General features: G+C 32.7%; 1 protein-coding gene across 1 annotated transcript in view; it reads right to left on the bottom strand.

Moving 5' to 3' along the window:
• The window catches only part of LOC121121430 (multidrug resistance-associated protein 1), a 119905-nt gene extending 95150 nt beyond the window's left edge, over window positions 1-24755 (bottom strand). The window contains exon 1 of the mRNA XM_071889871.1: window positions 24671-24755. The gene's annotated coding sequence lies outside the window, so the exon portion shown is untranslated. The remainder of the gene's footprint in view (window positions 1-24670) is intronic.
• Between the last annotated feature and the right edge of the window lie 1196 nt (window positions 24756-25951).

Here is a 25951-nt window from a genome sequence, read left to right as displayed (position 1 = left end):
TTGTCTTTTTGACAGAGACGTTCTTCCTCTCCAACATTTCGAAATTGCTGACGGCGTAAACGGTGGTCTTGGAGACATTCAACTACTTGTACTGCGCGAATGGAAATTCGCGTATCACATTCAAGTGTCATTTTCTCAACTTGAGCGTAAACTAGATTTGTTTTGTTTTGTAACGTATTGCTAATGTTTTAATATATCAAAATATGAGTTAATTTGTATGACTAAACCTTCATTTATTATTGAATTAGTAAGTGTTTAGATTTCATGGACCACCCGGTACATTGTAATACAGTAAATATTAAATAATTTAATTGATCCTTAGCATTTAATATTGAAACTAGTGTTGTGTCAGTCCCTATTTATTTGGTTTAGTCCATTCTACTCTTAGGACCAGTCCTTAATACAGTTGGTCCTATGGAACGTCAGAACTAAAACTGATATATATATATAAAGTAATATGGTTGAGTTACGTTATAAAAGACGGAACTTTATAAGTTGTGGAGGTGATACGCAGGTATGAGCTGGACCGGACCGAGACTGAACTGTAGGGGCCTGCAGTCTTCATTCCTAAATAAGGAACGACACAACACTAATTGAAACTATAAAAATTACAAAACCAAAGACAATATCAAACTAGAATGGGAACTCCGTTAGTGTAAGGTTGGTCCTTATTTAGGACCAAGGACCGTGTTCCAGTCCAACCCCACTTGTTGGTATTTAAAAAAGGTAAAATAGATCCCTCGTGGTGTCAATGAGGGTGTTTTTCGTCGTTTTGATTATTCCGTTAGAATGAATTATAACAATTTAATTTCATATATCTTATTTGGCTTAATAAACCATCAATATTTGAAGAAAAATATCAAGGACCGATAGTTAAGGACAGGTCCCAAGTCCCAACGGTCTTAAGGACTGATCTCAAGGAATGGCGGTCTTAAAGACAGATAGGACCAGTCCTAACGCTGGACTGGACCGAATAAATGAGGACCAGCCCAACAATACACTCGTTAGAGCGACAACCTTCACCTATGGTTATTTTTCCTAAATGAAATGTTTAGTTTTTACTTTGACCCTTAATCTTGAGCGTGGATCTTTTTGTTATATGAAGCATCTTTGTTTAACCTATATAATGATACTCTTTTGGACTCTGCACTTCAATATGTCTAATGTTATTTTCGATTATGTACTTTTAACATTTTGTACTACCTTGATTTGTGACCTTGACCTTGGGGGCCACAAACAGAGTCAAAAACATAACTTCCGTTCAATTTCGTTGGTGGTGGTAATTATGGTATTCAATTTATTTTTTGCTTGCACACTAAGCGAAACTTTATATAGGCCAAAACATTAAGGAGCGAGGGCTACCATGAAATATTAATTAAAATCCAAAATAGTTAGTACAACAAAGTTTTATTTTGAAGGGAGTCTAATTGAAGAGTGAGACAAGTAAAAACAACAGCTTGCTTCTTAAAGGACACCCTAAATAGTACATCTAAAAACATCTTTTAACTTATTTACATACATAGGAATTTGTCAAAAAAAAACACATAATACACTATACAAAATTAATGATGAACATTAAATATAAAAAAATATTAGTATAATAACTGCCAAAATGATGAGACAAGAAATAAATGCTTTGGAAGATATTAGGATATTAACAAATAGTTTTAAATAATTATATACCCCATGTTCCGTATTTAAAGCAACACATATTTAAATTTAAAAAAGTTAAATATGTGGAAGGAAGTTCTGTTATTGATGGGGTTATGTGATAATGACATATCTTGAGATTCGTTTTTATTTTAAAGTATTTTTTCTATTGACAACTTGGCCCAAATGGAAGTGATCATAAAATTTTGATTAAAATGGCATAGCACGGGAATTTTTCAATTGATGTCAGTAGGGGTTGAATCCATGAATAGATTGCCGGTTTATCGGATTTATAAGCCGCTCTTAAATTTGTGGAAATGTTTCTAGAATGCCTGACCATGAAAGAGAGAGAAATATTCGTAAAAATGTTGTCATAAACGGAATATCCACATTATGATCATATTGATTGCCAAGGGCCATAGGTATGCCATCAACTTTTATGAATCACCAGTTTTCCCATTTCCTTTGAGTGACCGGCAGATGTTTCCAAGGTCTTTTTTATCGGCAGCACGTCTGTTAACTTGCACTACTTCACTCAAACATAGCTTGGTGGAGCCGGAGGGATGAAATATTCTTAAGCAAAACGTCGATGATAATTTTATAATTGAACAAGGACTTGTAACTCGCTCAAAAAAGAGCCAACCAAACATGGCCTGTTCAATCAATCGAGTTACATAATCATCCATGAGATTTCTTGTTTCATCTCGTACAGTCGGAAACGTTCAAATATAATACTTTAAGTTGAGGATAAGGCATCAGAAATGGCCTTCATTGTCGATATATAGACTATCCTTCTCGGGAAAAACAAGAGCTTGCAAGGTATAATAACCATTATTGACCTTTTGTCCCAGCACAGTGGAGCTGAAGGGACTTTTTACGTTCCAAGGACAGTTACCGAAAATAGGACAGGTAAATTCTAAATTTTTCCCAACACGGCGAATTTCTATGACCTATTTGCTCACCTCCACTACGAATAAGGAAGGTTGCCGTAACCCAAGCCATCTCGTCGTGCCTGACAAAACATATCCAGAGGATTGAGCAGCACCAGTACTAAAATCGAAGGACTTTGGATCACATCCCCACTACTCTATGTACCGATGAAGATCTTGCAGATCATGACTACTGAATTGGGGGTACAACAATTATTGATAAAATACTGCTGTATTATTTAGCGGGCACGTTCTTTTGGAATTTGTAATCGGAAGAAAGAATTTTCTTTTGATCATCTGGGGTCCTAATTCCTTTTCTACTTAATTCAATTATATTCAAAACCTGATTGAACATTTATGTGTTCTCATAGAAAATAATTATGGCACATTACTCCAAACCATGGTGCTCAGAAGTGTTCTGCCGCTCCTTTTTTAGGACTGAGGACTGCGATCTACTCACGTCCCACTTATCGGTACTTAAAAAAGGTAAAATCGATCCCTTTTTCCTTTTTTATTTATTAAATGATATCGTTATATAATCGAATAAATCATATAACTAAGTACAAAAGTAATATGTTGTATTTTATTGCATAATAATGAAAACAGGAATATTTTTTTGCAAAATATGTAGAATGCTCTTAATACATATATCTCATTTTGCTTAATAAACCATTGGCATTTTTGGGAAACATTCAAAGACCATATAAGTCTTAAGGTCCGGTCCTAAGGACCGACAGTTCTTATTACCGATAGGACCAGACCGAACTAACCTTTTTTTCAAACTGAAGATTGGTCAACGCTTGACAATTTTACTGGAGACCAAGGGGGGTTAAATAATAATCATAATACACGTAAATCCACTGTGTACTTAGGGGCGTCGTAGGCTTATATATATATTTTTTTTTTTTTTTTTTGGAGGCTTTGTTTTTTCCACAGTATAATTTAATCGAATTACCTTTTTAAAACTTTAGAACAGAAATCCTTAAATTGATTTGGTGGGTGCAAATTTTTTCTTAAAATTAATTATTATTTTAAATTTTTAAATTTTTTTTTTTTGGGGGAGGATGGGATGCAACCCCTTCAGCACCCACCCACCCATACAGATACCCCTTATACTCATATGGAACTTAATTAGTATATTGTTCCAACATTACAATGGTATTATAAAATTAGGAAATAATAAATATATTAGAATATTGCTACAACACAAAAACGCTATTATGACATCAAAAACTGTCTGTAACGCTCAATCTATGGTTGGCCTAAGCTAGTTTCTTGGCAAAGAAATTTAAAAAAAAAAAGAGAACGGAGAACATATAGATGGTGTTTAGCTTGTTGCCATTGAAATCTGATGAATTAATTAAAAATTGTCATCTACCTTGCCCAAGTAATTAATTATCTTTTATAATTTGCATCCTATATAATAAAAATAATTTATATGTGTGTGTGTGATGTATATCTCACTCAAGGGAAATAGAAATACAAGATTATACCATAACGCGCGTAGGACTGATGTTTGACTACCCCTCCATATTGACGTCATAGTAAATGAGTGGTTGCGTGTTCTGTCAAAATCTGTTTTTCTTCCCTGATAGTCGGTACGAATTGAAAATTTTAGGAATGTTGACGTCATATTCTATGAGTGATAACGTGTTTTGTATAAATCGGCCTGTCTCACTCAGCCGTCGGTACAATACATCAGATTAAAAATTCTAGGAAGCCCGATTACATGATGGTCTAACCTTATATTTTGATTAATCTTGGTTTCACTTAGTAACAGAAAAAGGAAGAACATAATATTCAGTAGTAATTAAAAAATGGAGTTAGAAGAGGATGAGCGAGTTAATTTTAGTACGTATCTTCAATTTTCATTATGGTTGAAGGAGGAACAAGGCAAGTTAGCAATGGCAATGACAATAAATAAATCAGAGGGTCAAACATTTAAAAAAATTGCTTTATATTTACCGAAATTAGTATTTTCACATGGGTAATTATATGTTGCATTTTATAGAATGTCAAAAGGGGGTGCAGATTTGATTATTTTACATTAAATGGACAGAAACACAAAAAAAAGTTTTATTCAAGAAGGTTTTACAATATAAATTTACCTATTATATAATTATAATTTAAAGTAAATCCTTTTAGTTTAGAATTTGAAGATAAATAACCTATTTTTTATTGGCTATCTTTAAGATAACGTGTTCGTGGTAGTTAATCATTAATATTTTTTTCTTCTCCTACCAACTGTACTGTAAATGAAATAGTAACTTCACTTTTAATCTCGTACCAAGACGTAGATAATAAATAGAACAGAAATAACTAATTAATTCTTGTGCAACTGATTGACTCACAAGAGTGGTGACGGTTCAAGACCCAGATGTAAGGGACCATTGCTTTAGAGCATAGTTTCAAATTTTTTCTGAGGGAGGGGCAAATTGTAATTATTTACGTAATAAGTATATAAAATACCAGGTGGTTCATTCAAATCAGAAAACTTACTAATTCAATAATTAATGAAAGTTAAGTGTTTTTAAATTAATTCATACTTTGGTATATCAAAGCATAAGTAATTAGTCACAAAACAGAAAAAAAAACACGTGATTGATGAATTTTTCATTCACGCACACTAAGCAGTTGGACGTCTCCTGGACCACCGTCTACTCTGTCAGCAAATCCAACACGTTGGAAAGGAAGAAGGGCTCTGTCAAAAATCCCAAACTGGACCCAGATGAGTTAAAGGAAACAACCCAGGCCAATCCCCTCAAGTTCATGAAGGCCCATGCAAAAGATTTCGGGATTTCCCACCAAACTATCCAGAGAGCTATCAAAAAAGTGAAACGTAGAAAGGCCGCTTTTTACACTAGCAATGAAAGAAACCCGTTTACTCCTTTGCAATACTCTTTAGAATAAGTTTTGAACTATTTTTTGACACTTTTTCCCCCCTCCCTGCAACCCTGATCCCAACCCAATCGACGACACCTTTTGGGTGAATGTACTGGAGAAACCCTGCTGTGTATGTCATCCAAAAACAGAGGGACTCATAGCCATTGTCAGCCAGCCTTTGTACGCCATGACAGTGGGACTACATTTGCAGCGGGTGACAGACCTTCATATGCCGCCTGGAAGCCATTGTTACCGCTAAGAGCAACTACCTTAATGATTAAGATCGGTTAGATACATATCTATTGATAGGAGAATTAATTGTGTTGAAATTATATTGTTCATTGATAAATTATATCTTGTAAAAGTTTAAAATTCAGAGTATTCAGATTTTAATGGACCGCTAGATAAATTTTGAGGATCAGGAGAGGCCTAGCTTCCCTACCCTACAGGAATAGTAAATAAAAATAAGTCAATAACAACATTCCTTTAGAATAAGCAGACTATCGACTGATAAGATTACCGTATCTCCCCTCCAGTAGTTAACGAATTTTCCCCAGCTCAACATTATCAAAATTATCAAAAAAGTACAATTAGCAAGACAATGAGACTTTATATATTTATTTGCCTTTATCTCAACAATGAGATTTCAAAATGGCCACCGTTTCATCTCGATCCTACGGTTGAATGCCTTGCAGTCATTCTTCAAGTATTCTTCCAACATGTTGCCCCACCCCTTTCTTTACGAGAGCCTTTAGGAAATCCACATGGGAGAAGCCTTTCCCTCGATGGCATCCCAGATTACATAGTCAAGAGGCTTGTAGTCTTGTGATGACAGACGCCAGATTCAGGGGCGGCTGCTGGATTATATTTTCGGGGGGAAGGGGTGGGCGGGCAATACAATATCGTTTACATGGTTAAGATCAGCCTCATGAAATTTTGTCCAATGATAGTTGAAACATTTGTGTATGTAGACAAATTTGAAAAAAGCAAAAACCTTGACATATAATAGAAATATCCTACCTAAAATTATTTGAGGTGCCCGGTACTATTGCTTTTAACTATTTTGCCTCAGGACATTCTGCCTGAAAACAATTTAGCCTCATGGATATTTGCCTTAATAGATCAATAAATGAAGTTTATAAGTTAATGTCGTTTATTTTTGGTCAAAACTGATGTTTCCTTTTAATTTTGTAATTGAAAAATATAATTTTTCAATTACGAAATTACTGAAATGTTGTATTTTCTTTTGGACTAATGATGGAATTATGCTCTTCCCCCATATTATGCTGGTTCTTTAATCCATGAGTCCAAGCTAGTATGAATAATCTATCATCTCAAATGATAATTAATAATGGAGAAGGGATTGTCACTTATTCTAATCGAATCGTTGACGTATTTGTTTTCTTGTTATACTAATTTGATTACCTAATTTGTCTCTGATTTGAATTCTTTCAAAAGTGAAATTATGTTTGTGTAACCATTGAAATTACGGCACACAATTCCATCAATTTCCCAACAGAAAACAAATATTGAATGTATTTTATAATTATATTTTTTTAATTAAAAAATTCAAAGGAAAAATCAATTTGGTCCAGAAATCAACAATAATCACGTGTAAACCTAATAAATTTATATATTAAGGCGAAATATCCATGGTGCAAAATGGTCCTAAGGAAAAATATATTTCGCCAAAATAGTTTAAAGCAAAAGTACCTCGCACCATTATTTAAAACATGGAATTTTTAGGATAAACTTCACTCTCCTTCAACAGGAAAAATCTATGTTGTCTACATACTTAAATATTATTCTATACAACAGGTATACGTTTTGATTTACGTCTCTAGTAATTCCCTTTGGAGTTCATATTGCATAAAATCCAGGGCGGTCCGGAGGGGGGATTGGCTGGAGGGGCTGTATCCCCATGCTTAAGTTAAGGAACCTTTGCTTTTTACTAGAAAATGTTATATTTGATTTTTTTTTTGTATAAAATTTAATATAAATTTTTTGTAAATAGCTCTGGATTTTTGATTTATTTTTCCAAAAAATGTAATATTTGAAATTTTATTTTTTGTAAATATCTCTGGATGTTGGAATTTTTTTTTTAAAAAATTAGTTTGTTGTGAATAACTATGGATTTCTGAATTTTTTTTTCCAAAAATAATAATTTTTTGGAAGAATCGTGGATTTTCGATTTTTATTTTAAAAAAAATGAAATATTTAAAATTTAATTTTTGAACTTTTTTCCAAAAAATTTAATATTTATCTTTATTTTTTTTTTTTTTTTTTTTTTTTTGTGAACAACAATGAATTTTTGACATTTTTGGTGAATAGTTGTGGATTTCAGAAACTTTATAACAAAATGTAATTTTTTGTGAATAGTTATGGATTTTCTAAAAAAAAATTCCAAAAATAATAATTTTTTGGGAAGAACTATGGATTTTGGATTTTGATTTGTAAAAAAATTAAATTTATTTATCTTTAATTTTTTTAATTTTTTTTTATGAACAGCTGTGAATTTTTGACATTTTTGTTGAATAGTTGCGGATTTCAGAAACTTTTAAACAAAATTTAATTTGTAATTTTTTTTTGCAAAAAAATTCCAAAAACTAAACATTCCTCCTAAAAAAATTAATATACATTTATATATGTATATAATCCTGCGGGTACCCCTTCAATCAGTTTTCTAAAATCATAAAGAGTCCACTCACGAAAAATTATGAAAGTAGAGCACAGAGCATCAAAAATTCTTTGTGACGTATGTGTATATTATTTACTCAGTGTATACCTCCATCTATCTGTCTATCTACTTTACATATATAGGGCCAAAAGATCAAAGAAATTGCATTATATGTATTGATATCTTCATCTCCATATGTATATTGTTGACAAATATAGATCTACCTATTTATAAAAGTAGATAACATTATTTTCGATTCCTTAAGGATGTGGGCTCTTTCCCATATTCATTAGGGTATTAGTCATACATGTTTATTTGACCATCTTCAACATTAGGGTGTACTCTTATTCTCAGTGATGAAAATCCGATGTACTTTGTAACTGATCTGTTTTTGTTTTTTTGGAATTGGTAATGGTATGAAAAATGAATTTTCTTTTCCTTAGTAGTTATCATTATTATTTAATTTCTTAATTGGGAATATCATTTCCTAAATATTATATGCAATTTTTATAGGTTAGAAAATGTCTATCAAAACTATTTTATGCAAAATAATTAAAAATGTATTTTCAGTATCTATATTTACGCAGTCAATAGTTTTTGCCTTTTTTCATAGTTTGATGGATATATGGCGCATAAAGATGAACTTGTAGGACAATGTATTTTTGCATAGGCAATTTTTACAAGAAACTATATTTCTTTGCTAAAAATTGTAATATTTGAGTGATATTTGAAGTGATCACCCTTGGCTGTGAAAATTTTAACGTAAGTTATAAATTCCTCAATATTTCTGTACCTTTTTTTTATTTTTAAACACAAATGACACGTAGAACAAATTTAAGTTAAACCACTTACGTGAAGTGAAAAGGGACATAAATAATGGTCGTATTGTGGATAAAGTACTTTGCTTTAGCGAATGATCCATTATAATCTAAATAGTTTGAATGGTAAACTTCAACATTATATAATTCGTTAATTAACAATAGACTTTCAATAAAATTAATGCTATAAATAAATGCGTTATGAGCTTTCTTAATCATTAATGAAGCCACCCTTAGTGAGATGCCAGTGGCAGAAGGCCTGGCATCCGCTGCAGATGTAGTAATCCATCAGTGCGTCCCAGTGCTAGCTGACAGTGGATTTGAGGGCCTCGGTATTTGGATGATGGACACTGCAGGCATTGTAACGGAGGACATGGGTTTCTTTTGTAACTGTTGTCACAAGTGTCTTCTCCACCCAAAGAAGGCACCTTCCAGCCGCTTTTTTGATAGCTCTCTAGAGAGTCTGGTGTTAAACGCCGCATATACCCTGATTGACTTGGGGGATTGGCCTTGGATGTTTTCTTTAACTCTTTCGGATCCAGTTTAGCCTTTTTGACAGAGCCCTTCTTCCTTTCAAACGTCTCAGACTTGCTAACGGCGTAGGTGGTGTTCAGATTTGAATGGACTATCCGGTATAATAATGATTGAATAAACTAATTGATCCTTTAAAAAGGATTAAATATGATAACTACAAAAACTACTATGTGTATTGACAAAGTATTTATTCATGTCTACAGACAGACGTGTAATTGTATTTAACTTTGTGTTGAAATCGGTAATTTTGCCTCGAGGAGATTTTCCCTTTTTATATTATTGGTTCGAACTTTATTGTAAAGATAGTTTGATTATTTATTGAATCTTTATTTAATAATATATATTTAAGTATTATTGAGAAGAAAAATATTTAATAAACTACGCTGTCTTTCATAATGAAAACGTATTACTTAATTAGGTACTTTTATAATATTGTATAAATCATCTAGGGATATAACTTTTGTAGAGCGTTAGGAGGTATAAGCAGGATTTAGAAATATATCAATATGATTCATTCATCATTTATCAACCATTAATTAATTAATTTTATAGTCGTCCCTCTTCTTTTCTGATTTTGAATTGTATACATTCAGTCAATCCATCATTTTTTGGGATTTCAAATATTATCCCAAAATGGAAGAATTGCTAAAAATACTATGTGCTATTGAAATGAAATTACAACTAGGACAAATATTATAGCTTTATAATAGTACAAAGTTCATATGAGTCGATCAACAGGAATTTCTCATCAAAAGGATGTTTTTTCACCACAACAGCTTATGTGATTGGAACATGTCCTCCTCCAGATAATATTAGAACTCATTGACTATTCCTTCTTTATAATTCAGTTTAATCTTTTCCAGTGGAACGATTAATTTATATTTTAATAAATCGGAAATTTATTCGTCGATTGTCTTCAAACTCGGTGAAAGATAGGTTTTGTGACTCAAGATTCTTTATGTAAAGTTTGGACTCAATTAAAAACAAAACAAACGAGAAGAAGTAAAATGGATCAACAAAGGAGTGAAATTTTGAAGCTTCTTTCACACGGCATGTCCTCCATGTTTACATCCAAGGAGCTTGGGTGTAGCCGTACCATTGTATATAGTTCTAGATACTTATTCACCGCCACCATGGTCTTAGGAGATGTGGCCAGCACATAAGAAGTCCGCCCTCCTATTTTTGTGGAGAGGAAGGCACGACTCAATGGAGATGCGTACATCGAACTTCTGGATAAGAAAGCGCTACCTTGGGCGTAAAAAAGTTCGGGGACGACTTTGTTTTCATTTAAAAAGGAGCTCCGTATCATCTCGCCAGAAACCCCCAGGTCTTCCTGTGGGAGAACTTTTCGTTCTTTTGGGACCTCAACATGTGGCCCCTCTCCTCTCCCGACACGAAAAAACCTTGGACTATTCTATCTAGGTGCGTCTGGAGGGGATAGTGTGTGCTACTCCTCACAGGAGTGACCAGTCTCTAGATGCTTCCATCAAGAAGGAGTTGATCAAGCTCAAGTATGACTACATAGTCAAGCCCTGCAAGATATTCAGGCCTCGTGAGGCAACTATTAGAGCTGAGGGCTCACATATTTAATCAAATTTGTCCCAAGAACTATTTTCAGATGATTTTGTTAAATAAGTGTCCACACAAAACCTCTCGTTTAAATTTTACTCTTTAAAAATTGAAAATAATCAAATGTGTACACTAGATAAGATTAACCCTACATTTATAATTGATTAATTATTTCATCATTTTTGGCTTTTTTTCTTCTTCTCATAGCATTATAATTAATCTGATCGAGATATAGCAGTAAAATTCTAACTTCTAAGCGATGATAAAAAAATATAAAAAGGTGGGATTTATTGCGGCGAAATCTCCAATAGGTAAAGCTACCAGCGGCTAAATTAGCCTAACCACTTTGTGATAGTTATAAAAATATGATATATCCCATAGTTTTTCGTTTTTCGTCTAATTTTTTCAATATGGAATGCATATTAAGAAGCAATGGGCACCACTAAATAATAATTAAAGTCAAAAATAATTTGCACTACGCTGTTATATTATGATGGAAACAAAATTGAGTTGGGTGAGACTAATAGAAGTAAAACATTCGGAGAAGTATTTCAGTAAAATTGAAAGAATAACTGATTGAGATTGTAAATTCTTGGTTCACTAGACTAAATCAACCCCTCCCAAAAAAAAAGAAGTTGGTCTCAATATTATTTTTAGAAGTCAATTTACTACAAAAAAAAGCCCCCGTTAACGAATTGCAACATAACCCTTATCACTAAAAAGTCCTGCACTTGAAGGAAGAAGAAAAACTTACTCCTTCTGCCAAAATGGTATTGAAACTTCGGCATATTTACTATATCAGTCTTTTAAATTAACGCCAGTAATACAACTCTGTAGTTTAAAAGTGGAGAAGAGCTTTAAAACTAGTGTAACAAAAGTTGATTGGATCATAGGAACCAGTCCCAATTCTTCAAATGTTTTCAAAGTAGAAGCGATTCTCAGCACAATTAAATAAATAATTTATTCTACCAGATGCTATCAGGTTTCCCTTCGAATACATATATAAAAAGTTGTATAAAGAGAACTCGATATTTTAGGAAACATTGCAAAAAAACGGACAACCTTTCCTTCCAACCCAAAGTTTTCAACATCTAAGAATCAAGAAATGGAATGGAGAATTTCAAAGTTTTAATGAATAATATTATTTTAAAAATTATATATTATATTGTTTTTTTACATTGATCTCTATGTTTGGATATTTATGATATCATTATGTTAAGTTTTAATGTTTAAATGGTAATTAATTTTGTATCACGGTATTACCTCGCTAACACAGAATAGCCTGTTTATTTTGCTGTCACCTGTTGATTCCCTCGTTTGACTTGATACGTCATAACTATTTCAAAATATATTCATTTTTGATAAATAAAAGGAAGTAATAAGTTACGCAGTGGTCAATGAAAATCTGAACACCTTGAATTTTAAACTTTAACAAGATATAATTTCTTAATAAACAATATAATTTCCACAAATTAATACTATAAAAAGATGTGTATCTCAACTCTCTTAATGATTAATACAACCGCTTTTAGGGGCAATGATGGCTTCCAGGTAGTGGCGAAAGTCCTGTCACCCGCTGCGGATGACGTCCTCTGTACTTAAAATGTGTAGTAGAGGGGGTTGGCATTAGGACTATATGGTAGCCAGAAGTGTCAAGAAAAATTCAAAAGAGTCTTATACGTGGGGAGATGGGTTTATTTCATCACTAATATCAAAAGTGTCCTATTCACCCTCACAAGGCTATTTCCAACGGCATTTTGATTGATCTTTGGATTATCTGTTGTAAAAACCCAAGACCTCATAGATTTGAGGGGATTTGCCTGTTTTTTCTTTCTTTAGCTCCTTTGAATCCAGTTAGGCCTTTTTGACAGATCCCTTCTTCCTTTCCAACGGTTTGGATTTGCTTAAAGTGTAGACGGTGGTCTTGGAGACGCCAAACTGCTTTGAATTTTACAAATGAAAATTCGTTGATCATATCCAGGTATCATTTTCTCAACTTGTATATAGAAGTTAGAGAGCTCAGATTTAATTTGTTTTGTAACTAATAGTTTATGCTTTAATATATCGAAATCTCAATTAACTTCAATAACATAATCTTCTGTAATTATTGAATTAGTAAGTGTTAAGATTTCAAGGGATCCCCCGCTATATTAAACTTATGCTCCGTTTATGACAAGGATGGTCTCGGAGTACTTAAGAGATAAATAACAGTTGCAATGATTCAATTTACCAGATGATTTTGGGCTCTTTTTTTGGTTTCTTTTCGGTGGAGGGTTGCGAGATATAAAAAAGGCAACAACGTGATATTTGTTGTTAAAGTTCATTTGAAATATATATTGATTTTTAGGGGCATCCCTAATGTACATACTACCTCCGTATGGGACATCAAAATATTGAAGGGAAAGTTACGTTTGGTTAATTACAAAATATGTACTTTGCAGAGTCATGAGTAAATGTTGATTATGATTGCAAGGCAAAAAAACATGAAAATCATTGTCAACAACAATGATTTTAATTGCTTAATTGCTCCTCTCAACACCCTGCCCCACCTATGTTTTAGGTCAAAAGATGAAGAACCGTAAAAACACTGGTATTTCCTGGAATTCCAACATTTTAACATTAGTTTTCTAGAATCATGCCTATGGATAATTTACCTGGAAATGAGACACACCACATATACAAAGTGGGGACTCAAAACATGCAGTAACATGACAGAATCACAAAATATTAGATTTATATGGAATCAAGAAAAGACAACTAAAACCAATTTGTGATATGTTTACCGGGTAGTACATTGAAATCTGAACAACACTTACTAATTCAATAATTAATGAAGGTTACGTGTTTTTAAATTAATTGCATAAGCAATTAGTCACAAAACAGAAAAAAAACGTGATTGATGAATTTCCATTCCAAAGTTGAGGAATTGAAATTAACATATATTAAGGCACAGACAATTAGTTAAAAAATACAACAAATCTAAGCTCTCTAGCTTACGTAAAAGTCGAATTTATTACACTTGAACGTGATTGACGAATTCCCTTCCCTCCCTCCAAGCAGTTGGGTGTCTCCAAGACCACCGTCTACCCCGTCAGTAAGCTCAAAACGTGGATGAGGAAGAAGGGTTCTCTCAAAAAGGCCAATCTGGACCCAGATGAGTAAAAGGAAACAGCCCAGGATAATCCTCTCAAGTCCATGAACGCCCATGCAAGATATCTTGGGGTTTCAAACCAGACTGTCCACAGAGCTATGAAGAGATCTCAGACACACATCAATTTGTAGAAATTAATTTTGTTGAAATTCTACGGTGAATTAATAAATTTCATCTTTTTGTAGTTTAAAATTCAAAGTTTTCAAATCTTAACGGACCACTTGATAATTTCATTACTTATAAAGTCTGCCAAATGCACTAAACACTAACGTTGTTACAAATTTCTAAAGAATTAGTTCTTAATACTTTAACTGAAATTATAATGTTAATTTTCACAAAATTTTGTATTAAATTGCCCCATAAATGGCGGCAAGTTAAGACAACTCTGGGGCACGTTGATATAGAGGGGATTATGCAAAAATAGTTGATAAAATAAACGTGCTTATTGATATGATTAAAACAAAGATTAATATTACAAAAAAAAAAATATATTATTTGATTCGTGGTCCTTATATAATTTTTTACCATTTTAATACTCAGATATGGGACTCTGTAGCCAGTTTATCTGGTAGGAAAAGGATGGAAGATCTCTGCTTATACATATATATATTGATCTTTTTTATATTTGTTTAATTGTCAATATAATTTTACATTATTCTGTTTGTCTCCTGTCACATATATCTTTGGTCACCTACGTGCGTGTGTGTGTGGGGGAGGGGGTGAGAAATCACATTACATCACGCAATGCGTTATGGAAAAGGAGAATATACTCAACATGCGACAGTCCTGTACTAGCTGTGCGTGTAGCGGGGCTAGGAAAAATAAATGCTCACAGAAATAACCGAAGTATATTATAATATTATAACATTTACTTACATATTATGTATAGATGATAAATTTATTTCAATCATTACATTTGTTCATATATTAGAGTGTGGTGGAAAATTATTTTATCAGATAAAATGTGTATGTACAAAATGTTTGTAAATATAAAAAAAATATTCAGGTGCCACAAGAAATCAAACGAAAGGAAGTATTCTTCCTTTTTTTTTTGTACATATCTCAAGTTTCTCCAACTACTGACTGAAAACTAACCTCTAAGCTACTTGTTTGACATAAACACAGTATAATTTAATAAATACTTAACCAATTAAAAACTCTCGAGTTAACTTCAGATTTCATTTATATTATCATAAAATTAAAAGGAATACAGGATTATCAAAAGAAAAGAAAATAACATGAAAAAAAGTTTTAAATTCAGAAAATGTGTCATAGTTCAAAAATAGGTTTACTCATTACCCTAACATAATACAGTATAACAGTATATCAAGTTGCCCTGTCTACCAAACACAAGATTATATTTTGTGAGTGGAAGGCTTGGTTTTGGAATTTTTTAAAAAGATATCCATATTTCGTAAATAAATTTTTTTGGAATGAAATTGAAAAATTAATTTGTTCCAAAAAGTTTTAAATAAAAATTTTTTTGGAGAATAATTCCAAAAATCTATAGCTATATACAAAATATATTTTTTTTGAAAAATTAAATTTCATAAATTAAATTTTTTGAAAAAAAAATTTATATATTAACTTGTAAAAAAAATTAAAATAAGAAAAAGAAAAATTTCAAAAATCTATAGTTAGAAAAATTAATTTTTTTGGACTAAAAATTTGGAAAAATACATTAAATTTCAAATATAAATTTTTTTAAGGAAAAAATGAAATATTAAATTTTCTAGTCAATACCAAAAATTCCTTAACTTGGATGGAGGCTACAGCCCCTCGAACCTTCACTTTGAGCACGCCCTTGTCTCTGTACCTACATCAGGACTACTTCTATAAATCCCTACATTTTCCTACAGTTATAATCATCATACATTACGTCATAAATATGTAAATTATTTATCTACGACGTAAATACATAAATAAGCTAAATATTTAAGAATCCTTCACTTAAAATGATCTAGTTCATTTAAAAAAATTATGTCAGAAAATATATTTGTAGATACTACGAAATCATAAATATTTGAGTGACTCACATGCATGAAAAATATAGCTCACCCAGGCTGATCATTAGTGCTATTCTGGTTATGATACAGAATCCACGAATATTTCAAGATCGGGGTATTCTTTACCCTAGGAATACTTTAAAATTATCATACTATGAGCTATTCTTACAGAAAGTACCTTCTAAGTATTCAAGAGTTTATTTACTCAACTTTCAGTATGTTGATGTTAAGTGATGAAAAGCGTTGGCATAATGAGTATGTTAAAAGAAACCGAAAATCAACATGGTAACCATGATAATTTCAGGAATATTTTGTAGGAGATCAGGTACAATCATATGTGACTAGGGGAATAAACAAGGATATTGGCAAGAATTACTCCGGGGTCGATCCCCAATTCTACTCTGAGTCCATTGAATATACAAGAAAATAACCTTCAAAAGCTCTTATTGTTCCCAGCCAATTTCTAAATCTTCCGAAATCTCTCTCTACAGACACATAAACGTAAAAGATCCTACTACGTCTGCTTGAATATCAAGTGAAAATGAAGCTATCACTAAAGCAGGGATTGTTTATATTAATAAAGACTGTATCCTTGATTTAAATTATTTCAGCAAAAGTGGTCAATGAAAAGATTCAAAGTAAAGTCCATTTAAAAATATAACCAAAGACTTTTTTCAGTTTTCCTACTAACTTTCTCTGTTGCATTAATTGAAATTGGGATCACTGTTGATGTTAAGAAGGATGCGTTCTTCGTACTATGTGATAATAACTTCAAAGTAAGCTCCAACCTTATAAAGAGTGGCCCACAAAACTTTTTTCTTTTGATATCGCTTTAAAAAAAAGACAGATGGATATTTTTCAATTTTTTTTATTTATTTGAAAGCCTCAACATTCCGGTTAATGATGGAACACCACTTTATTCATATGGCCGTCGTGGCTGGCCTTACAGTAGCGCGGTCTGTCTGGATGGTTAGCGTAACATTTATCCTTGACGGTTCCCCACAAAAAATAGTCCGACGGAGTCAAATCGCGGCTACGAGGTGGCCAGTTGCCGTTTCGGCTTATGATGCGATTGTCGAAGACAGTGCGCAAAAGATCCACTGTAACGTTAGCTGTGTTGCACGTAGCGCCATCCCATTGGAATCAAATGTCGTCAATGTCTTCCTTTTCCATTGGGGGAAACAAAAAATCTTCCAACATGGCCCGATAGCGCTCATCATTGACCGTAACGGCAGCTCCTTGCTCGTTTTTGCGCTTTCGGCAACAGCAGCAATATTTTCGATTGAGTCCACTGGACGAACACGGGAACACGTTGTTTTATCCATTAACGAACCAGTTTCGCGCACACACTTCACAGATTTATCCACAAACTGCCTGGAAGGCGCTTTATTTCGACCGACGTAATTTTCTTGCAGTTTCGTTTGAAGACTCTCCATTTTGGAATTAAGTCTTTAGTATTTTCCAATTTTGGTCGAGCGTAAACTTAACCATTTCGTAGACCGGAGGCCTTGTACAAAACATTAGACACAATGAGAATGTTACTACAGCTGTCAAACGTCAAAAAAGGGTAGTTCAAAATGCAACTGCTAGATGGGGCACCATGTACAAGATATTACAACAGAAAACAACAGGCTGAAGAGATTGGCCTTGCTAATGAATTTATATCCATCATATTCATAGAGAGTTGTAATGAAAGACTGAAATGTAACTTCAGATATGGACAGCTCGTGGCTTTGAAACTTTTTTCCTTTCCTACTTAAAAGAAAACCATTCCAATTATAAACTACTCCACCAAATTAATACATTTTCAACTTAGATTGCTATTTCTATGGTTATGTATAATTAACATAATTGTCTATAACCTCATAGTGAATATGAGCGTTAATGTATAATGAAAGAATAATCATCACATGTTTAGTCTCTATTTTCTACAATATATATATACATTATTTAACTCCTTGCAAAAAATTATAAGTATAATCTTTTATTGAAATTCACTTGAGAACTCAGCAAACTTTCTAGCTCCATGGCCGTTTTGGGAAGTAGATTCTGTCTCAGGGGCATTTTACTGAATTGGTTAAAATTTATATATAAAGCAATATAGGGTGTACACGATAAATTGAAACTACTTTAATCCATAATGTGGATATTCGGGGTTAAATCATACTAATATTAAAGGTTGCATGAACAATACACTATAACTTCCACCACAATTATTTTGACAACAAACAATAGTCATCATGGAACAAGCAAGGAGAGACGCCATTCTGGAATTGGCTCGGGCGGGACACAAGCCCTCTGCTATATACAAGCTTCTTAACTCCCCAAGACCACGGTGTACCGGGTTTTCAATGCCTGGGAGGTTGAGGGAAAGGTCTACCGCAAGGCCCTCAACATGAGAAGTGACAGAATCTGTACTCCCCACTTCCTTGAAGGCCTCCGGAAGTCCGTCAAGGCTTTACCGGGGACTTCCTTGTCCAGGTTGGCCAAGAACCGTGGAGTGAGCAGGCAGCTGGTCTCGAAGGCTGTGAATGAATGACCAAACAACACATCCTTACGGCATCTGTTATGTATTGTCTTTTATTTAGTTTTAAATCATGACGTAGAGGATTTGTTTTAAATAGATAGGTAGGTACCTTGTGTTTTACGAGTTTGTATATTTTAATACCAAATGTATGTAAAATGTAATCCCTTACAGAATATATGTTTTAGTGTATGATAGTACCCCCAATCCAAAGGTGTTCTTATTAACTTTACTCCGGTCCGTTGCTTCCGTCTGTAAGTGGTGTTCGCGGAACATTACAGCATCCATGAAGGCCACCAGGCTCACCAACGGTAAACGTATCCTCAATGACCTGAAGAGCCATGGAGGAAGAATCATCTTCTTCTCCAACGAGAAAAACTGGACTGTCGACAGAAGCTACAACGTCCAGAATGACACGTGCCTTGCCAAGGAGATAGAAGAGGTCTCTGCAGTCTTCACCACAAAGTTTCCGGTCCTCCGTGATGACCCTGGGTGTCATCTGCAGCACCGGTGAGGTGATGCCTCCTTTCTTCTTCAATCCCAAGGAAAGGGTTAACGCGATAAGGTACTGCGAAGTCATGAAGGAGTTCGTCATCCCTTGGAGGTAGTTCATATTCCAACAAGACTCAGTGCCCGCACACATCGCCATGAGGACCACTAACCTCTTCAACTCCCACGACATCACTTTCTGGGATCGCAACACCTGGCCCTTCAACTCCCCCGACCTCAATCCGTTTGATAACTACAGGTAGGGGAAGTTGGAAAGGGAGGTGTGCAAGGTCAGCCATAAGAGCATCACGGCCCTGGAGGGTTCCATTACGAGGGAGTGGAATGCCGTTGACTCTGCAGAAGTCATCAGGGCATGCAAATCCTTTAGGGGCAGGATGGAGAAGATGGTGGCTGCTGAGGGAGGACATGTTGAATAAATTTATTGTTCAATATGATGTCTAATTTTTTCATATTTACAAATACACTCCAAATTCCATTTTTATCAAGCAGGTTGAATTTTAAGATAGTTCCAATTTGTCGTGGACACCCAGTATATGTATGTTTTTCGACGCTTCATTTTTTAATGTGTTCTTAATCTCATAAAACTTCGTGATAACTTGATCATAGAAACAATAATGAATCAACGAACGTGTGTAGCTAATGCTCAGCTAGTTATCTTGAAAAAGAAAAGAGTGGTATAAATCTATATTAATAAAAAAATTAATTTGTCTGTTTGTCAACGCTTAATATCTCCGAGCAATGCAGTGTACTCCTGCCTTTATTTTAATAAAATCAATAGTTTTTAAGAGTGTAGGCTAATTCTTGAAATTAGGAAGAAAATAAATCAACATGAACAATGACTTTAAGGTTGTAAATTCAGAAAATGTGTCCCAGATCCAGATTGGGGTTATTCACCAATATTCCTGGCAAATGTGCACTAATGTATATCATAGACATGCTTGAGTCAGTTATAGGCTTTAACATTAATTTTGTGGGATGAGACAAGATACTCAATAGTTATAGCTTCATTTAAGGTCGGTGAATTATATTAGCTTTTGAACTAACTATTGGTGTTCATTAATACAGGAACAAACAACAATACAGGTAGTGAGACAATATAAAAACAGCCTGTAACAAAAAAAAATCTCAATTCATTTCTGTAATTTATATAAGCATACAGCCAATATTGAATAGTTATATATGTTAAAGACTTTATCTTCAAATTTATGGGATGTATAAGATACCCAATATTTTTACTATATTTTAAAATCTTTATAGAATTCAGCAGACTTTTATTAGACCCAATATGGCTCCATTCAAATACAGTCTGTCAATTTCTTGTTCTTTTATTGAGACAATGGATTTTGTCTACATTAAAAATTATTTGTAAACAGGCAATGGGTTAATAAGAATAGTTTATCGATAGAAATTTACTAAAATTTGTCGAATAATGCAAATGTAATCCAAAATCAATTTTGAGAAAATTTATTTGTGATAGGTTTTGTATTGATGGGTAGCATGTTTATATTAAAGAAGTAAAAAAAAGTTTTTTTTTGAAAAAACCTTTCCTATAAAAAATGTAATTTTATTAATAAAAAAAATATATACTATTTATTAAAAAGGCTGCTTAAGTGTTTTTATTTTCTAAAAAAGGAAAGAAAAAAAAAGTGTAAAGAATATAGAAAGAAAAAAACCAAGTACATTTACATTTCCCTCAGGGCCCACTCACGCTGAAACCAACTCTTATGACAACACTAAAAAGGTCAAGTTATGGTGCAGTAATGATTTGAATTTATTTTCATTATAAATTTATTGATTTTAAGCACTCAAACTTTTAAAATTCTGTGATAATTAACCTTGGAAATTTTCTGTGAATAGCTTTGTGATTTTTTTCCAAAAAAATTAACTTTTTGTGAATAATTGTGGATTTTTTTCCATAAAGTTTAATATTAATAAACATAATAATATTTCATAATAAAAAAATATTATATAAGAATAATAAAATTCAAATCTAAAATTCTAGGCATTCAGATCAGATTCAAAAAAATTTATTACCGATTCGTGATACTTCGTCAAGTACTACTAAAAGTAAATATGGTAATATAAAAATAAATAGCTTTTTGGTTGACTTGTGTGTTCCATTATCACCAAAATATTTGATAACAGAGTTTCCAATCCAATTAAAGTGAAAAAAACAAAACAACAACAAAAGATTATGACGGTTGAATAACTTTTTGGAATGTTTATTTACATGGTTTATATAATATTCTACAGTAGTACCAAGATATGAATTAACATCAATCATCAAAATTTCCTGTTCTATATTTATGACAACTTGCGTACACATCATTTTGATCATTATCTTTGGCATGGAGTATCAAGAATGATTTAAAATACTATATCAAATTCGTCTTGACAGCTTATTCCAATTAGTCAACTTTTATTGTTATGAGCTATGAATAAGAGTAATTTTATGAAAGACCTTCGGGAATACAGGGGCGTCCTCAAAGGAGGGTTTGGGGGCTGTAGTCCCCCCAACCAAAATTAAGAAAATTTATCTTTTTACACGATTTTTTTTGTTTGTTAAAAAGTTTAATATTTTAAAATAAAGTTTATTTTCACAAATTTCTAATCCAAAAAAATAATTTTTCAATTTTTTTGAAAGAAAGTTTAGTTTATATGAATAGTTATGGATTTTATAAAAAAATTTTAAAAAATTGAATATTTGAAATTAAATTTAAGAAAATTTTTCCAAAAAAATCAATTTTTTATTGAATAGCTATGAATTTTTAAAACTTTTTTTGTGACAAAAAATTTGATATGTGAAACTTTTTTCAAAGAAATTAAATTTTCTATGAAACACTATATTTTTTTTAAATTTTTGAGAATTTTTTAAAATGGAATCTCCCCCAAAAAAAAGAAAAATAATAATAATTATAAAAAAATAACGTCCCTGGAATACAACTCAATATGTAAATAAAAAATATCTATATATTCCAAAGGGAAAAATTGTGTGTCCCGTCAACACCAATACAAGCTAGTTTGACTTTTTTATCAAAATTGCGCCTGGATTAAATATTTTGAATCTTTTAATTTTTCATTTCGACTACCAAATAATTTTGATTTATTTTGAGACACTGCAAAAGTAACAAAAATAATTGAATTGGAGAAATAATTTTGCCAATTAAAAAAATATATATTTTTGAAAGATCATATCGGGGCCAAATTTAGTTTCATAATTGAAATGAAGATTCTGAACTACAGACAAACTTTTTGGTATCTGAAACTATACCATAAGTTTGAATACATAATACAACAAAATTAGTCATGAAAGTTTGGTATAAAGCTAACTATTTTTTTACTTTTTTTTTCTCATAACAATTGAAATTGAATAAAATATGTATTACTCAACTAATTAACGTACATAGCAACAAAAATTAACCATCATAATGAAATAATTATGTAGGAATTGATGAATTATATTTGATAGGACCAAATAAAGATTCATAAATCATAAAAGATTTTATACTATAGCTAACATTCTTGGGTACTTCAATTCATCCCAGAAATATGAATACAAGAACCAAATACAAACACAAAATATGACGGACAATAGTTTATGAACTATTGGGAATTATATATGTATTAGTGTTGAAACTTAGTCCAGCACCGAATATTTTTTTTGGTTCGGTCTTAAGTAATTTTTTCTATACCGATTTGGACCGATTTTTCGATCCAAACTGCGGTCTGAGACCGTGGACCGATTTTTTTCGGTCACACTTTGTCTACCTTATTTTTTTTTTGGTCTCAATTTATGGACCCATTTTTTCCGGTCTCATATATGGATGAGAAACCATTTTCTGTATAGATCAACTATCATTTATTTTTTTCAAAAAAATCTCAAAAGTAAACGATAAGTTCTAGAACAAATACTTTATAGATATAAGAGACGGCGGGATCAAAATTAATCCGAGTTATCTCTGTTTCCTTTGGACCAATCTAGACCAAATTTTTATATGAGATCGGTCCTCACCGAGTTTTTTTGTTAGACCAAACTTATTGGGGCCAACAAAAATATAATGGTCTCAGAACTTTGTAGGATTTCCAGACCGAAACCCAAAAATAATATTTATTTTTTATGTTTTTCAATTTCTTTAATTTTGGCTTCAGATTATAGTTATGTTGACACGCCGTATGTATTGATGATACAATCCAATGTTTTCACTAAAAAAATGGATATGTGCTGCGCCAACACATAATAATAATCTTGTACAACAATCATGATAGGAGAAACCCCCAATCAATTTTTTTACTTACTATTTGTATTACAAAAAGCCCAATATTTCATGGACATATTTGAGGTATTTTTTGACTTTGTATTCAAATTTGCGGGATGAGTTAAAATATTCAATAATTTTAGATCTCGCGTAGAACTTTGATATGATTTTATATGGCCTTTGAAATAAAATATTTTTGTCTATTTTGTGTAGTATTTACGGCACATTCGAAGGGCAATTAAAAATAGTTTGGTATCGAAAATAAACTATAATTTGTCGATAAACACAAATTTTGTAATTTTGTGAAAAATCATTTTAACTTGCTTTTATGCTGACGGGGAGGTCTTTTTTGTTTATTTTTGTTTTATATGTGAAAACTTTTAAAGATGACAAAAACCCTGCAAAATTGAGTTATCTACCGTACATAAACTTTTATTTTTCTGCCTATAGAGGTTGTCATTTTAGTGGATTGATTTGCAAGTACAGGTTGGTCCAGATAAATTGGGGAAATATCTAAAGGCTTTAACAAACTAACTAGATGGGGATAAAATCATATTTTTTATTATTATTTGAAACCTACATTTAATGACATTCAATTATTTATAATGAGATCCACCTCTCTTGATCCTCGGTAACTTGTTGCAGAAAGCATTGGCAGGCCCAAGTGACCTCAAACAGATCCAACCTTGTTATTTTACTGGTTCTAGTTTTGCACTTTTAATTTATATTCCATAAATTTAGTAGCCCAATTCCAACAAGATAGCGCACGGGCCTACAAGGCCAAAAAAGTGCAGAGTGTCTTGGCCATAAGATGTCCTCACTTTAGGAGCCTGGATGTTTTGCCTGAGAACAGCCTGGACCTGAACTCATGCAATTTCTATTTCTGGAGAAGTGTCGAGCATGAGCCCTGTGCCAAGTATCACTCATCTGTGGAGACGCTGAAGAAGTGGATTACCCCGTACAATGGCAATGGTTCCAGAGCCGAGTTTATCAAGATTTCATTATAAATAATTGAATGTAAATAAATGTAGCTTTCAAATAATGTAACATTTATGGTTTTGCACCTTCTAGTTTGTTCGTTATAAGCCTTTAAAGATTTTCACAATTCATCTGGACCCCCCCTGTAATACTGCATAATAATAGGATTTTAAATATGATCTTACCTTGGTACTAAGAATCTGTATTGATTTATCCCTCCCTATTTAACTCTGTTTCTGAGTTGATTTCTCAAGGAAATCCAAAAGAGATATGGAATGAAATGCGGAGGTTGTTCTTTTAATCAAAAAATTGAGGAACACATTTCAGCGTGCTTTTTTTTCACCATCTTCCTGTGATGGTTTTCTCCATCCTCTCATGTGAAAGTAAGTAACACAAACTTTCACGTCCTTTTGTCTGCCTTTTCTTTTTTATTTACTCCTTTTCGCTTTTTATAAATACGGAATCCCCTTCTACACATTAAATGCATGAACATACATTAGACATGTCAATATGAAAGTATGCTCGAAGGAAAATAATACATTTTGTTAAAATGAATTCTGATGTGTAAACATCAAAGTAGGCTCCGATAAAAATGTTTGTAAAATGATTTTTCTTTTGCTAGATATTTTACTTAATAAGTACACATGGGCAAAATGTAGAGAAAAATAAAAGTTTTATAATTAAAAAGAAAAAAACGGTTGTCCTTTTGTGTTCATTTTTCAATAGATCGTTGTGGTGTTAATATTTAACTCTAAAGAATGAGTTCCTGCCAACTGTCGTATATTCATGTATAAAATAAAATTAGACTTCCACTTAACAGGGTGTATCTTATCTAGTGGTACAAATAATTTGAATTTTAATAAATCGGAAATTTATTCATTGATTGTCTTGAAAGTAAGTGAAAAATAGGGTATTGGGACTTAAAATTCCTTAAATAAAGTTTTGACAAAATTAAAAACAAACGAGAACGAACAAAATGGAGCAACAATGGTGTGAAATTTCGAAGCTTCTATCACGCATCACTCCATGGCCATATCCAAGTTGCTCTGGTGCAGTTTCAGCGAGACATGTCTTAAGAACAAAAGATCCAGCAGTCTGCACAGGCAAAGTCTGTCCTCCCATTTTTGAGGAGAGGAAGGAACGGCTCAATGCAGATGCTTATATCGAACTTCTGGATAAGAAAGTGCTACACTGAGGCCAGAGAAAAGTTCGGGGACAGCTTTGTTTTCACTCAAGACGGAGCCCCATGTTATCACGCCACTAAGACCCAGTCCTTACTGAGAGACAACTGTCTGGACTTTTGGGACCTCAACATGTGTTTTCCCTCCTCTCCAGACATAAACCCTTTAAACTACTCTATCTAGGTGTGTGTGTGGGAGAGGGCGTGTGCTACTCCTAACAGGAGTTCTCAGTCTCTATAAGATTCCATCAAGAAAGAGTAGACCAAGTTTGAATCCGACTACATA

The sequence above is a fragment of the Lepeophtheirus salmonis genome, chromosome 7, assembly GCF_016086655.4.
Source record: "Lepeophtheirus salmonis chromosome 7, UVic_Lsal_1.4, whole genome shotgun sequence".
Classification (NCBI taxonomy): domain Eukaryota; kingdom Metazoa; phylum Arthropoda; class Copepoda; order Siphonostomatoida; family Caligidae; genus Lepeophtheirus; species Lepeophtheirus salmonis.
Note: the sequence above shows the minus strand (reverse complement) of the source record. Positions and strands in the feature narration are given on the sequence as shown.